This window comes from Panulirus ornatus, chromosome 9 (assembly GCF_036320965.1).
Source record: "Panulirus ornatus isolate Po-2019 chromosome 9, ASM3632096v1, whole genome shotgun sequence".
Lineage (NCBI taxonomy): Eukaryota > Metazoa > Arthropoda > Malacostraca > Decapoda > Palinuridae > Panulirus > Panulirus ornatus.
In genome coordinates, this window is record NC_092232.1 from 57,353,863 (window position 1) to 57,367,157 (window position 13,295).

The following is a 13,295-nucleotide window of genomic DNA, read 5'->3' on the forward strand; positions in this document are numbered from 1 at the left end:
AGAGAGAGAGAGAGAGAGAGAGAGAGAGAGAGTATGTTAACCGCCACATTCCAGTATTTCTGGAAGCGTCAGTCAGAAGTAAACGTGTTTTCGTCACACAAGACAACATGATCCCAGAAGCCAGTATCTTTATCACAATATTCAGGTTCATATTCCCTTCTCTTCTCCATGTTTAAGTTACTCAGAAGCTGGTGTGTGTGTGTGTGTGTGTGTGTGTGTGTGTGTGTGTGTGTGTGTGTGTGTGTGTGTGGCTGTGTCAGTTCTTGGAGTGAAGTGTGTTTTCGGACAGTGTGAGTGAGGGACGCATCATCATCATCAGAGATGAATCATTATGCCAATAATTAGGGCGAGGCTAACCTGACCTCAGGTCTCATCACAACATGGTATGGCGTAGTGGTGGGCTGTGTTTGATATTAGTATACTGAACTGATGGTACTGGTGAGTAATGGGCAAATGGGGGAAATTTCTCTTAACTTAGTGTGAAAATAAAGAATAAACAAACCTACATACCAGACGAGGATAACAATATATATACACAACAAAATTCCCGTAACAAAAAGATGAAACAAACCAAAGATGTTGCCCATATAATATGTGATATAAGAATATCACATACAAAAAAATAAGATACTAAAAGAAAATGCAAGACTAAGATAATACAAGTAAAAAAAAGAGAAAGAGAACTAGAAAATATTGAAGTTCTCATACATGAAAATAACATATAGACTAGGCTGTCCATCCAACAACAGATTAACATATAAGAGGAAATCAAAATCATAAATTTTACTTCTTACATTATTAGATAAAAGGCAAAAAAAAAAATATATGCAAAATATGAATAAAGTGTATGCTTATATGAAATGTTAATGTTAATGTTAATGTTAATGTTAATGACGCCAGTAGAAAAAGCACTAATATTCAAAAATATAATAATCTATGCAAATATAAAGTTAGACATCAAATAATGTTGTAGCAAAACAAGGATGGGATAAATCTAAGACAAATTGATAACAAACAACCACATTTTTCTACAAACTCAACAAAGACAAAGGCGAATTGTTTTTAGATATCAAGAAGTACATACCATATTTCCCCAATACCTACAGTTTTGTAATTAAAGAAAAAAACATTCTTGAGCTGACTTATTAACGAGTCACTTATGCTAATTAATCTTGTTTTCAAGCTCATTATTGTTAGAGTATTTCCCATCATCTCTTATCTGCATAATCACTTCATCAGGATCATTAGGCTTACGTGGACCAATTACAGGATATGTATGTAAATATGTTGCTTTAATGTTAAAGAATGAAATATGTCCTGGTTGATATGGCATGATTGTTGATGAAACCGTCCAGTTGATTTGGTCCCTAACATTGTGTTTAATGTTACCTATATATGTTATTGTTCATATTTGTCTGAAGTCGTGCGTACAAGACTTTATCCTTGGGAAAAACGTGAAAAACAAGTTTTGGATTATTTTCTTTTTTCTTTTTTCAAACTGAAAACTCGCTGTAAAGTTTTCGTTAACAAACAGACAGCCAGACAGCACAAGGGTAATTAGTACCACCAGCTGTTGACAACTCGCATAATTAAGCAGCCATTGCTCGCGCGAGATTACTCCTGCTTTCCTGTCTTTCTTATATAGTCTTTGTACAACTAGACACACACACACACACACACACACACACACACACACACACACACACACACACACACACACACACAGACAGACACACATATACACAAACACCATCATTGATGTCATTATATTTCCACTACAAGCTACATTACACTCTCCACAAGAGGTAATTCTGCCCAGTGTACACCCTCTATCGTATCCTGCTATCTTCACTATATTGATGTTTCATCTTCACTACATTAGTGCTTCAACTTCACTCTGTTAATCTATCATCTAGGATATCAGATCAATGAGGAAACAAGAGTCGACTATATTTTTGTGTGGCTTCACTATATTTTTGCAAGTGCTGGTCTATGAAAGTTTACTTCGTCAAGTAAATCACTCATCTCACCAGATCGCAGAAATGACTCACGTCCGCGCTGCCCATCGGTACCCTGGCAAGGAATCCTTCCTTGAATTTTTCGAGGCTCACATCCAGCAAACCGGGGCTGTTAAAGATTGTATAAGCCGAACTGAGCTATATTTGCGATACTGTGAATTCTGCGAAGGGTTCGGGTACGAGAAAGCTGCCGTCCTGAACGTCGGGAGAACACTGGGACGGTGGGGCATCAAGGCAGATCGCAGACTTGGAGGACGCAACGGCCGCCACCAGGAGTACGCCTACACCAGAATTGCCTGGTTGTCCGGCAGTGAGGGCCTGGCCCAGGGAGGAAAGCGGTGCCTTCCAGAATGCCAAAGGCCTTCCAGGAAGAGATCACGTCTGGATATCGAACCCGTGCACGAGAGAGTAGTGGTGAAGATCCAGACTCGGCATCAAGATGATGATGACCTGTGCAAAGGCGGACCCAGCGAGGAAACTGGTGTAGTTGACACAGGAGCAGCCGCCATCCCCATCAATGTTTCTTTGGCTCCCACCAAACAACGGGGCAAAGTGATGCCTACCACTGAATTGGTGACCTTGATCCCCTACTTCTATGGGGATGAATCAGGCTTGGTGGATCCCGACGTACTCGTACTGGTCGTCGATGAAGACCCTGATGTGTCCGTCACTGCGACTGGAGGATCAGCAGCACCTGCAGCAGCAGCCGACCCTAAAGCTGAAGCTGCCGTGTTGAAGATTAAAGTCCACACCACCAACATTCATCCCTGAAATTCCTTGAACCTTAAGTTCCCGTCCCTGAGATTGGAGAAGCTGCTCCTCCTCCAGCAGTCGACCCTGTTATACCCGGTCCTCAGAAGACACTTCCTATGGCAAAAGTTCTCATTCAGTTGCAAATTATTGACAAACTATTGTACGAATGAAGCGGTTACCATAAAGGATCAAATCGTTAGGAAAAGTTCCTAACATTTATCAGTCCCATCTACTTGGGAAGAAAAAAAAATAAGAAAAATACATCCATTCTGTTGGGTGCCATAAACATGGCACAAATGGACCCTAAGTCGAACTGCTGACCTCCTAGTGGTAGGGTCCGGGCAACTTTGAGGGAACATTAACCTTCAAAGGCTAACAGCAGTCGCACAAAAACAATAAAGATTAATCATTATTAGTCATTTACAATAATCATAGACGATGGTTATAGCCTCGCCCATTTATCATCTCATTCGCTGTGAACGAAATCATAGGCGACTCTGATTGCACCTACATCTATCAGTTTACCTATCTATATAACCTTTTATCTATCTGTCTATCGTCCCTGTTCGATGGTTTTCTGTATCATGTAAATCTCAGCCATTGAAATGTCCTGAGATCAATGTCGAAGAAGTGAACAAAAGAATTCTAGTTTGGACTGAAATACTTAGCCCCGTTTTTGCACATTTTCTCACCATTTATCCACCATTCATTCCCCTTAAGGATCTACGAACTATCTTCAGAGTTGTATTACAAATATATGAAACATGTCACCAACTCACTGTTTTGTTCATATTTCTTGCTATATTACACTGTCAATTTCTGAATGCAATCATCGGATGATTATAGCTGTGTCTACACACTCCCACCATCTGGCCAACCTTGTACATATGATCATTTAAACTCTGACATTTTAACAAATTGTTTCAAAACGACTCCATGAAACGCGAACTTAAAATTCATCCATTTAACTCCCTCATTCATTAACGAACATTTAAACATCATCATTTGAACGTAAATCTTCCAGCTGCATTATGTCAACAAAGTCCTTTTAGATACGTCATTAGGTTAGGTTAGGTTAGGTTAGGTTAATTAACCTCGTCAATTAAACACTTTGATACTACCATGCAACAGTGAACTTTTACACACCGTCATATTGCAGCTGTTGCATGAAATGCTTCACATGACTAAAGAATTTAAAATGAATTATTTTAATGATACTCTTGGAATTCTGCACTTTGATATGAACCTTTAAATTCTGACTGTAGAGGTACACATGACCTTTAAATTCCACAAGAGCAATGGAAGTCTGTACAATTGATTTAACTCTGCCACTGAACGCGAACTTTTAAATTTAGCTGGGCGGCCTCTTATTCCCTGGCTGCCATTCATACTTTGTCCTTTTAAACTGTGTGTTTATATCGTTCTCATTCACTCTTAATTTCGATCGTCTCTGATATTTCAGTCGTAAAATTTGTTCATGTTGCCATATTGCTTTAGTTAAGGTTTATGGTTAAACCTAAAGAATCTACAGTGTCTACAGTGACGGAGCCACCTGTATGTTGTACCAGACAACCAGTAATGTATGGTGACTGACGTCTACAGTGACGGAGCCACCTGTATGTTGTACCAGACAACCAGTAATGTATGGTGACTGACGTCTACAGTGACGGAGCCACCTGTATGTTGTACCAGACAACCAGTAATGTATGGTGACTGACGTCTACAGTGACGGAGCCACCTGTATGTTGTACCAGACAACCAGTAATGTATGGTGACTGACGTCTACAGTGACGGAGCCACCTGTATGTTGTACCAGACAACCAGTAATGTATGGTGACTGACGTCTACAGTGACGGAGCCACCTGTATGTTGTACCAGACAACCAGTAATGTATGGTGACTGACGTCTACAGTGACGGAGCCACCTGTATGTTGTACAGTCATTGATTAAAGTCTAGAAGGTTTGTTGCCGAGCTCACGCCTCTCGCATTCGAATCATGATGGTATCGCAACTCTTGTGAATCATGATGGTATGGGAACTGTTATGAATCATGATGGTATCGGAACTCTTGTGAATCATGATGGTATGGGAACCGTTATGAATCATGATGGTATGGGAACCGTTATGAATCATGATGGTATGGGAACCGTTATGAATCATGATGGTATGGGAACCGTTATGAATCATGATGGTATGGGAACTGTTATGAATCATGATGGTATCGGAACCGTTATGAATCATGATGGTATGGGAACCGTTATGAATCATGATGGTATGGGAACCGTTATGAATCATGATGGTATGGGAACCGTTATGAACCATGATGGTATGGGAACCGTTGTGAATCATGATGGTATGGGAACCGTTATGAATCATGATGGTATGGGAACCGTTATGAATCATGATGGTATGGGAACCGTTATGAATCATGATGGTATGGGAACCGTTATGAATCATGATGGTATGGGAACCGTTATGAATCATGATGGTATGGGAACCGTTATGAATCATGATGGTATGGGAACCGTTATGAATCATGATGGTATGGGAACCGTTATGAATCATGATGGTATGGGAACCGTTATGAATCATGATGGTATGGGAACCGTTATGAATCATGATGGTATGGGAACCGTTATGAATCATGATGGTATGGGAACCGTTATGAATCATGATGGTATGGGAACCGTTATGAATCATGATGGTATGGGAACCGTTATGAATCATGATGGTATGGGAACCGTTATGAATCATGATGGTATGGGAACCGTTATGAATCATGATGGTATGGGAACCGTTATGAATCATGATGGTATGGGAACCGTTATGAATCATGATGGTATGGGAACCGTTATGAATCATGATGGTATGGGAACCGTTATGAATCATGATGGTATGGGAACCGTTATGAATCATGATGGTATGGGAACCGTTATGAATCATGATGGTATGGGAACCGTTATGAATCATGATGGTATGGGAACCGTTATGAATCATGATGGTATGGGAACCGTTATGAATCATGATGGTATGGGAACCGTTATGAATCATGATGGTATGGGAACCGTTATGAATCATGATGGTATGGGAACCGTTATGAATCATGATGGTATGGGAACCGTTATGAATCATGATGGTATGGGAACCGTTATGAATCATGATGGTATGGGAACCGTTATGAATCATGATGGTATGGGAACCGTTATGAATCATGATGGTATGGGAACCGTTATGAATCATGATGGTATGGGAACCGTTATGAATCATGATGGTATGGGAACCGTTATGAATCATGATGGTATGGGAACCGTTATGAATCATGATGGTATGGGAACCGTTATGAATCATGATGGTATGGGAACCGTTATGAATCATGATGGTATGGGAACCGTTATGAATCATGATGGTATGGGAACCGTTATGAATCATGATGGTATGGGAACCGTTATGAATCATGATGGTATGGGAACCGTTATGAATCATGATGGTATGGGAACCGTTATGAATCATGATGGTATGGGAACCGTTATGAATCATGATGGTATGGGAACCGTTATGAATCATGATGGTATGGGAACCGTTATGAATCATGATGGTATGGGAACCGTTATGAATCATGATGGTATGGGAACCGTTATGAATCATGATGGTATGGGAACCGTTATGAATCATGATGGTATGGGAACCGTTATGAATCATGATGGTATGGGAACCGTTATGAATCATGATGGTATGGGAACCGTTATGAATCATGATGGTATGGGAACCGTTATGAATCATGATGGTATGGGAACCGTTATGAATCATGATGGTATGGGAACCGTTATGAATCATGATGGTATGGGAACCGTTATGAATCATGATGGTATGGGAACCGTTATGAATCATGATGGTATGGGAACCGTTATGAATCATGATGGTATGGGAACCGTTATGAATCATGATGGTATGGGAACCGTTATGAATCATGATGGTATGGGAACCGTTATGAATCATGATGGTATGGGAACCGTTATGAATCATGATGGTATGGGAACCGTTATGAATCATGATGGTATGGGAACCGTTATGAATCATGATGGTATGGGAACCGTTATGAATCATGATGGTATGGGAACCGTTATGAATCATGATGGTATGGGAACCGTTATGAATCATGATGGTATGGGAACCGTTATGAATCATGATGGTATGGGAACCGTTATGAATCATGATGGTATGGGAACCGTTATGAATCATGATGGTATGGGAACCGTTATGAATCATGATGGTATGGGAACCGTTATGAATCATGATGGTATGGGAACCGTTATGAATCATGATGGTATGGGAACCGTTATGAATCATGATGGTATGGGAACCGTTATGAATCATGATGGTATGGGAACCGTTATGAATCATGATGGTATGGGAACCGTTATGAATCATGATGGTATGGGAACCGTTATGAATCATGATGGTATGGGAACCGTTATGAATCATGATGGTATGGGAACCGTTGTGAATCATGATGGTATGGGAACCGTTATGAATCATGATGGTATGGGAACCGTTATGAATCATGATGGTATGGGAACCGTTATGAATCATGATGGTATGGGAACCGTTATGAATCATGATGGTATGGGAACCGTTATGAATCATGATGGTATGGGAACCGTTATGAATCATGATGGTATGGGAACCGTTATGAATCATGATGGTATGGGAACCGTTATGAATCATGATGGTATGGGAACCGTTATGAATCATGATGGTATGGGAACCGTTATGAATCATGATGGTATGGGAACCGTTATGAATCATGATGGTATGGGAACTGTTATGAATCATGATGGTATCGGAACCGTTATGAATCATGATGGTATGGGAACCGTTATGAATCATGATGGTATCGGAACCGTTATGAATCATGATGGTATGGGAACCGTTATGAATCATGATGGTATGGGAACCGTTATGAATCATGATGGTATGGGAACCGTTATGAATCATGATGGTATGGGAACCGTTATGAATCATGATGGTATCGGAACCGTTATGAATCATGATGGTATGGGAACCGTTATGAATCATGATGGTATCGGAACCGTTATGAATCATGATGGTATCGGAACCGTTATGAATCATGATGGTATGGGAACCGTTATGAATCATGATGGTATGGGAACCGTTATGAATCATGATGGTATGGGAACCGTTATGAATCATGATGGTATGGGAACCGTTATGAATCATGATGGTATGGGAACCGTTATGAATCATGATGGTATGGGAACCGTTATGAATCATGATGGTATGGGAACCGTTATGAATCATGATGGTATGGGAACCGTTATGAATCATGATGGTATGGGAACCGTTATGAATCATGATGGTATGGGAACCGTTATGAATCATGATGGTATGGGAACCGTTATGAATCATGATGGTATGGGAACCGTTATGAATCATGATGGTATGGGAACCGTTATGAATCATGATGGTATGGGAACCGTTATGAATCATGATGGTATGGGAACCGTTATGAATCATGATGGTATGGGAACCGTTGTGAATCATGATGGTATGGGAACCGTTATGAATCATGATGGTATGGGAACCGTTATGAATCATGATGGTATGGGAACCGTTATGAATCATGATGGTATGGGAACCGTTATGAATCATGATGGTATGGGAACCGTTATGAATCATGATGGTATCGGAACCGTTATGAATCATGATGGTATGGGAACCGTTATGAATCATGATGGTATGGGAACCGTTATGAATCATGATGGTATGGGAACCGTTATGAATCATGATGGTATGGGAACCGTTATGAATCATGATGGTATGGGAACCGTTATGAATCATGATGGTATGGGAACCGTTGTGAATCATGATGGTATGGGAACCGTTATGAATCATGATGGTATGGGAACCGTTGTGAATCTCGTACCTATGATTCATAGTGAGTGAACCCAGGTGCCTTGGTGTGGTAACATAGCTGTTCTGGTGAGGGTGGAGGTGACGGCTACGGACTTACCAGTGAGTTATCATCCATGGCATCATTTTGGACGGGTTTAATGACGTTCAGTCACAACTGCCACACTTGTTTGGTGCTTAACACTCATTTAGATCACGATTTTGGGTTGTTTCCAGCCTATCTATTTTCCAGATTATATTGTTATAATGGCCACTACCTGGACACAGAGTGTCACATAATGAAATAATTATTTAGGGTTAGATTAAGAACAGAGAAACTTGGCAACTTGAGCTTGAACATTTATGTGCTACTCTGCCGCCCGCAGTCATGTTGGCAACGCTGGTCACTCGTGATGGCTTAGTCCCGGCGACTCCACTTCCCCCCTGGCCGTCTGGGGGGGCGCTCCAATCTGGACTTATTTTCGCTCTGGATATTTCTTTTTGTCTCCTACTTGTTATCTTAAATAATCAACATAATGTAGATGTTCACCGCAATATAATGATACTGTGTACGCAGAGATATAAAACTGATACAGTATCGATTTAAATATTAACGACAAAATTGGCGGTCAAAATAGCAACAACCAATGAGGTGTGCGTGTCAGGTAGCCGGCCTGGAGGGAAGTGGAGTGGGCCGGTTATGGTAGTAGTGTTGCCAACATGACTGCGGTATAGCTATAGGTAATGATAGACTTTACGTTTGTCTTACACAACAACACAGAGCCGGGCCCCCGGGGAACTGAGTGAGTCTTTACCTTTCCAAGGTTTCTGGGAATCGAGACTAAACACTGGAGACTGAGTTTATATCCCTCATACATCAGTATTATAAGGATCCGTTATACTGCTTCTAGCAATTAGAGAGAGAGAGAGAGAGAGAGAGAGAGAGAGAGAGAGAGAGAGAGAGAGAGAGAGAGAGAGAGAGAGACTGATGGGGTTGTGTGATGTAGAATAACCATACAGGACGAACAGGAACATTAGTTTATTGCAGTAACATGACAAATTAACCTTAATTACATTTAATGTGACCTTCATCCCCCAGCCACGGCCATCAACAACTTGGTGAATCCTTGTGGCAACACAATGGACGAAGTTTGTGCATAAAGAGAAGAATGACACAACAATACCAGGCATTAGAAGCCTGCCATATGTAGGATAACCAGACTTACATTCTCTCGAAGGCCACACAATGAGGGCTCATGTGATACAGGTTTAGAAAAGCAGGTTTGTTGATTGATACAGACCAGACCTTAGATTTTAGCCTGACAACAATGAACCTTTATTACCATGAATTTCCATATGACAACAAACAAACAGAGAAAAAAAAAGATCAATACCTGGCCATAGATATGTCTCAAGATATCTTGCTATATATAAAGATTGTAAAGGTCAATATCTGGCCATAGATATGTCTCAAGATATCTTGCTATATATAAAGAATGTAAAGATCAATATCTGACCATAGATATGTCTCAAGATATCTTGCTATATATAAAGACAGTAAAGATCAATATATGACCATAGATATGTCTCAATATATCTTGCTATATATAAAGACTGTAAAGGTCAATATCTGACCATAGATATGTCTCAAGATATCTTGCTATATATAAAGACTGTAAAGATCAATATATGACCATAGATATGTCTCAAGATATCTTGCTATATATAAAGACTGTAAAGATCAATATATGACCATAGATATGTCTCAAGATATCTTGCTATATATAAAGACTGTAAAGATCAATATATGACCATAGATATGTCTCAAGATATCTTGCTATATATATAGACTGTAAAGATCAATATCTGACCATAGATATGTCTCAAGATATCTTGCTATATATAAAGACTGTAAAGATCAATATATGACCATAGATATGTCTCAAGATATCTTGCTATATATAAAGACTGTAAAGATCAATATATGACCATAGATATGTCTCAAGATATCTTGCTATATATAAAGACTGTAAAGAGAATCAGAGATAAACAGAAGTAATGAAAAGTAGATTACTTGTGTTGATGGTAAGGACAAGTAGGGACTTCATGACAACATGATGAAGGTACTGTAACAACCAATGATTTCTAATATTTTTATGATTAAATAAAACTAATATGTATTTGTCTTAGTTAACTGGGTTGACTATTGGGGTTGATTTATAAATTTTGCACAATTATATCAGTCAGAGTTAACCAAACCCCTGATGGACCATTGTGGTGTGTAGGAAGCAATTTCTTCCCCATCCAAAACATTAATGATGAAGAGGTAGTTCTTGGCTATTATAGTGAACAACCGAAAATAATGGCAAGTCACTTGTTCAAGCAGGAGTCTGGCATCTACGTCAGGTACACAGTATAAATCATCATTGATTTTAATCTTTGCACACATATTTACAATCAATTCTGATTATTTCATTTTGCGTAGGTCATGAAAAATCCATGTTCCCACCATATTGTTCAGATGTGACTGTTGCTCTGCTGTTATAAGAACTGCCTCACATATGCACAAGTGGAGTGAGTGGATAATATCTGGACGTCACAGAGAACTTAAGGATAATACACACGACTATTCTTCCAGCATCTTCATCTGAAATCTAACACTGAAGCCAATTACTTTTTGAGAAACACATTATGACGGATCTTCTGTTATTTGTTTAGCTTCTTCTTTCCTTCTCTTTCCCTTTCCATCTTCCTTTGTGTCTTTTCTGACCCCTGATACATCTTCATTAATCACAGTCTCTCTCTCTCTCTCTCTCTCTCTCTCTCTCTCTCTCTCTCTCTCTCTCTCTCTCTCTCTCTCTCTCTCTCTCTCTCTCTCTCTCTCTCTCCACTTCTCACATAACATGACAAGACGTAACTCACGCATTAGTTCTTCATAACTCTGGATTTTCCAGCAGTGATCGCTAGCTACGTGTTATCTCTGCTGCATTCTGGTCAAATCTTGCCAACACTCGTCAGCCTCAAGACAAAACACAATTAAACCTTTATTAATCATCGTTAAAGGAAGTGAAAACTCGACCTACACCTAGGAAAATCACTGACTAATATTCATTTTATCAAGCCTCAGTTGCCATACTCAGGTGTCTCCAGCTCCTGCCTCAGTTGCCATATCCAGATGTGTCGGCTGCTGCATCAGTTGCCATATCCAGGTGTGTCAGCTGCTGCCTCAGTTGGCAGGTGTTCTCAGCAGATGAGGTCACGCCGGAGAGAGACTGAGCCAAGACAATTTAGGAATGTTGTGTTTACTACAAAGCAACATGAAGCACTTCTGTAGAACTCAAGCTACCAAGGTTAGTCATCATTCATATTTTCCTTATTGCATCAACATAATTATACATTTTTGCTAAAACCTTTTATGGATATTGTATTATATTTTCACACCACATGTCTAAGTGCTACGTAATAGGTGACTGTTATTGATTATACAATTAAATAATAACTGTTTATGACATAATATCAGTATAAGGTACTTACTTAACATACAGAACTAACATACACTTTATATTTTTGGATAAGTGTGTTATTGTCATTTCCAATTTGATGTGCAATCATTTCGTCCAGTATATACAACCTGGGGTTATGTTCTCCAGCAGTCATACACGGACGGTGGTATGATGTGTGGCTTCACGTGTCTGGCTGCTGCACACACAACATGGCCAATCCTTCTGCATGTCTTCTGCTGGTATTTGTATATCTATAAAGACAGTCTTAATGGTGCTGGACTTAGGCGTAATAATCATAGCTAGGCTCCCGTTACTATATGTATTCCTTTTATAATAAACAAAATAAGAAATATAGGAGGATGTTCGTGACCGGTGTTGGGAGGAGACCATATACTGTTCACCAGCCTTACGTATACAAGAGGTGTGGGAGTGGGTCGTCAACACAGCTCAGTGAGACACCAACAGTGGCAGTTAATTGTCAGAAGCGTTTCAAGTGAGCAGTTGCAAGGTGTGGTAATGGTGGTCAGGAAGACTGTTCCTTGTAGCTCGCTAGTTAGCCCAGAGTTGAACGAGGCGGAGCTCAGTAGTGTACCTTTGTCGTGTGTAATGACTGGATCATCTCTGCCACGTGAAGCAATCTACTAATCAACAGTTATGGAGTCAGGATTCATATACGACAACAAATAGTTAGATAGATTGTTGTTGTTAGATTGGGTAGGTGTCCGGCTGACATGTGCCCTTGTCTTACGACAGCCCGTTCTTAGAAGTCTGTTTACTGTACAGTTATGTTATTGTTAGAGTCACCAGCAGGTCTCCTCGTAGCAGTTATCTACTGTCGTTGTCACACTAGTGAGGTCTTCACCTACCTGTTGTTTGTTGTCGTTGTTAGATTTTCTAGGTTTACGTCCTACATCTAGAGTGTGGACGGCCCCTTCTCTGATCTAGTTTAACAGGTCATTTCTTGTTTACAGATTCGTCAGGTCCTTGCCTGGCTCGGGCCCTTATCATACGGGCTCTGTAACACGTATGTTTTATTATCTCTGAATTTACAGCTATCAACAAGTAAAGTTTGTTAACCAGAATGTGTACCGTACGGAAAAGCAAACAAATA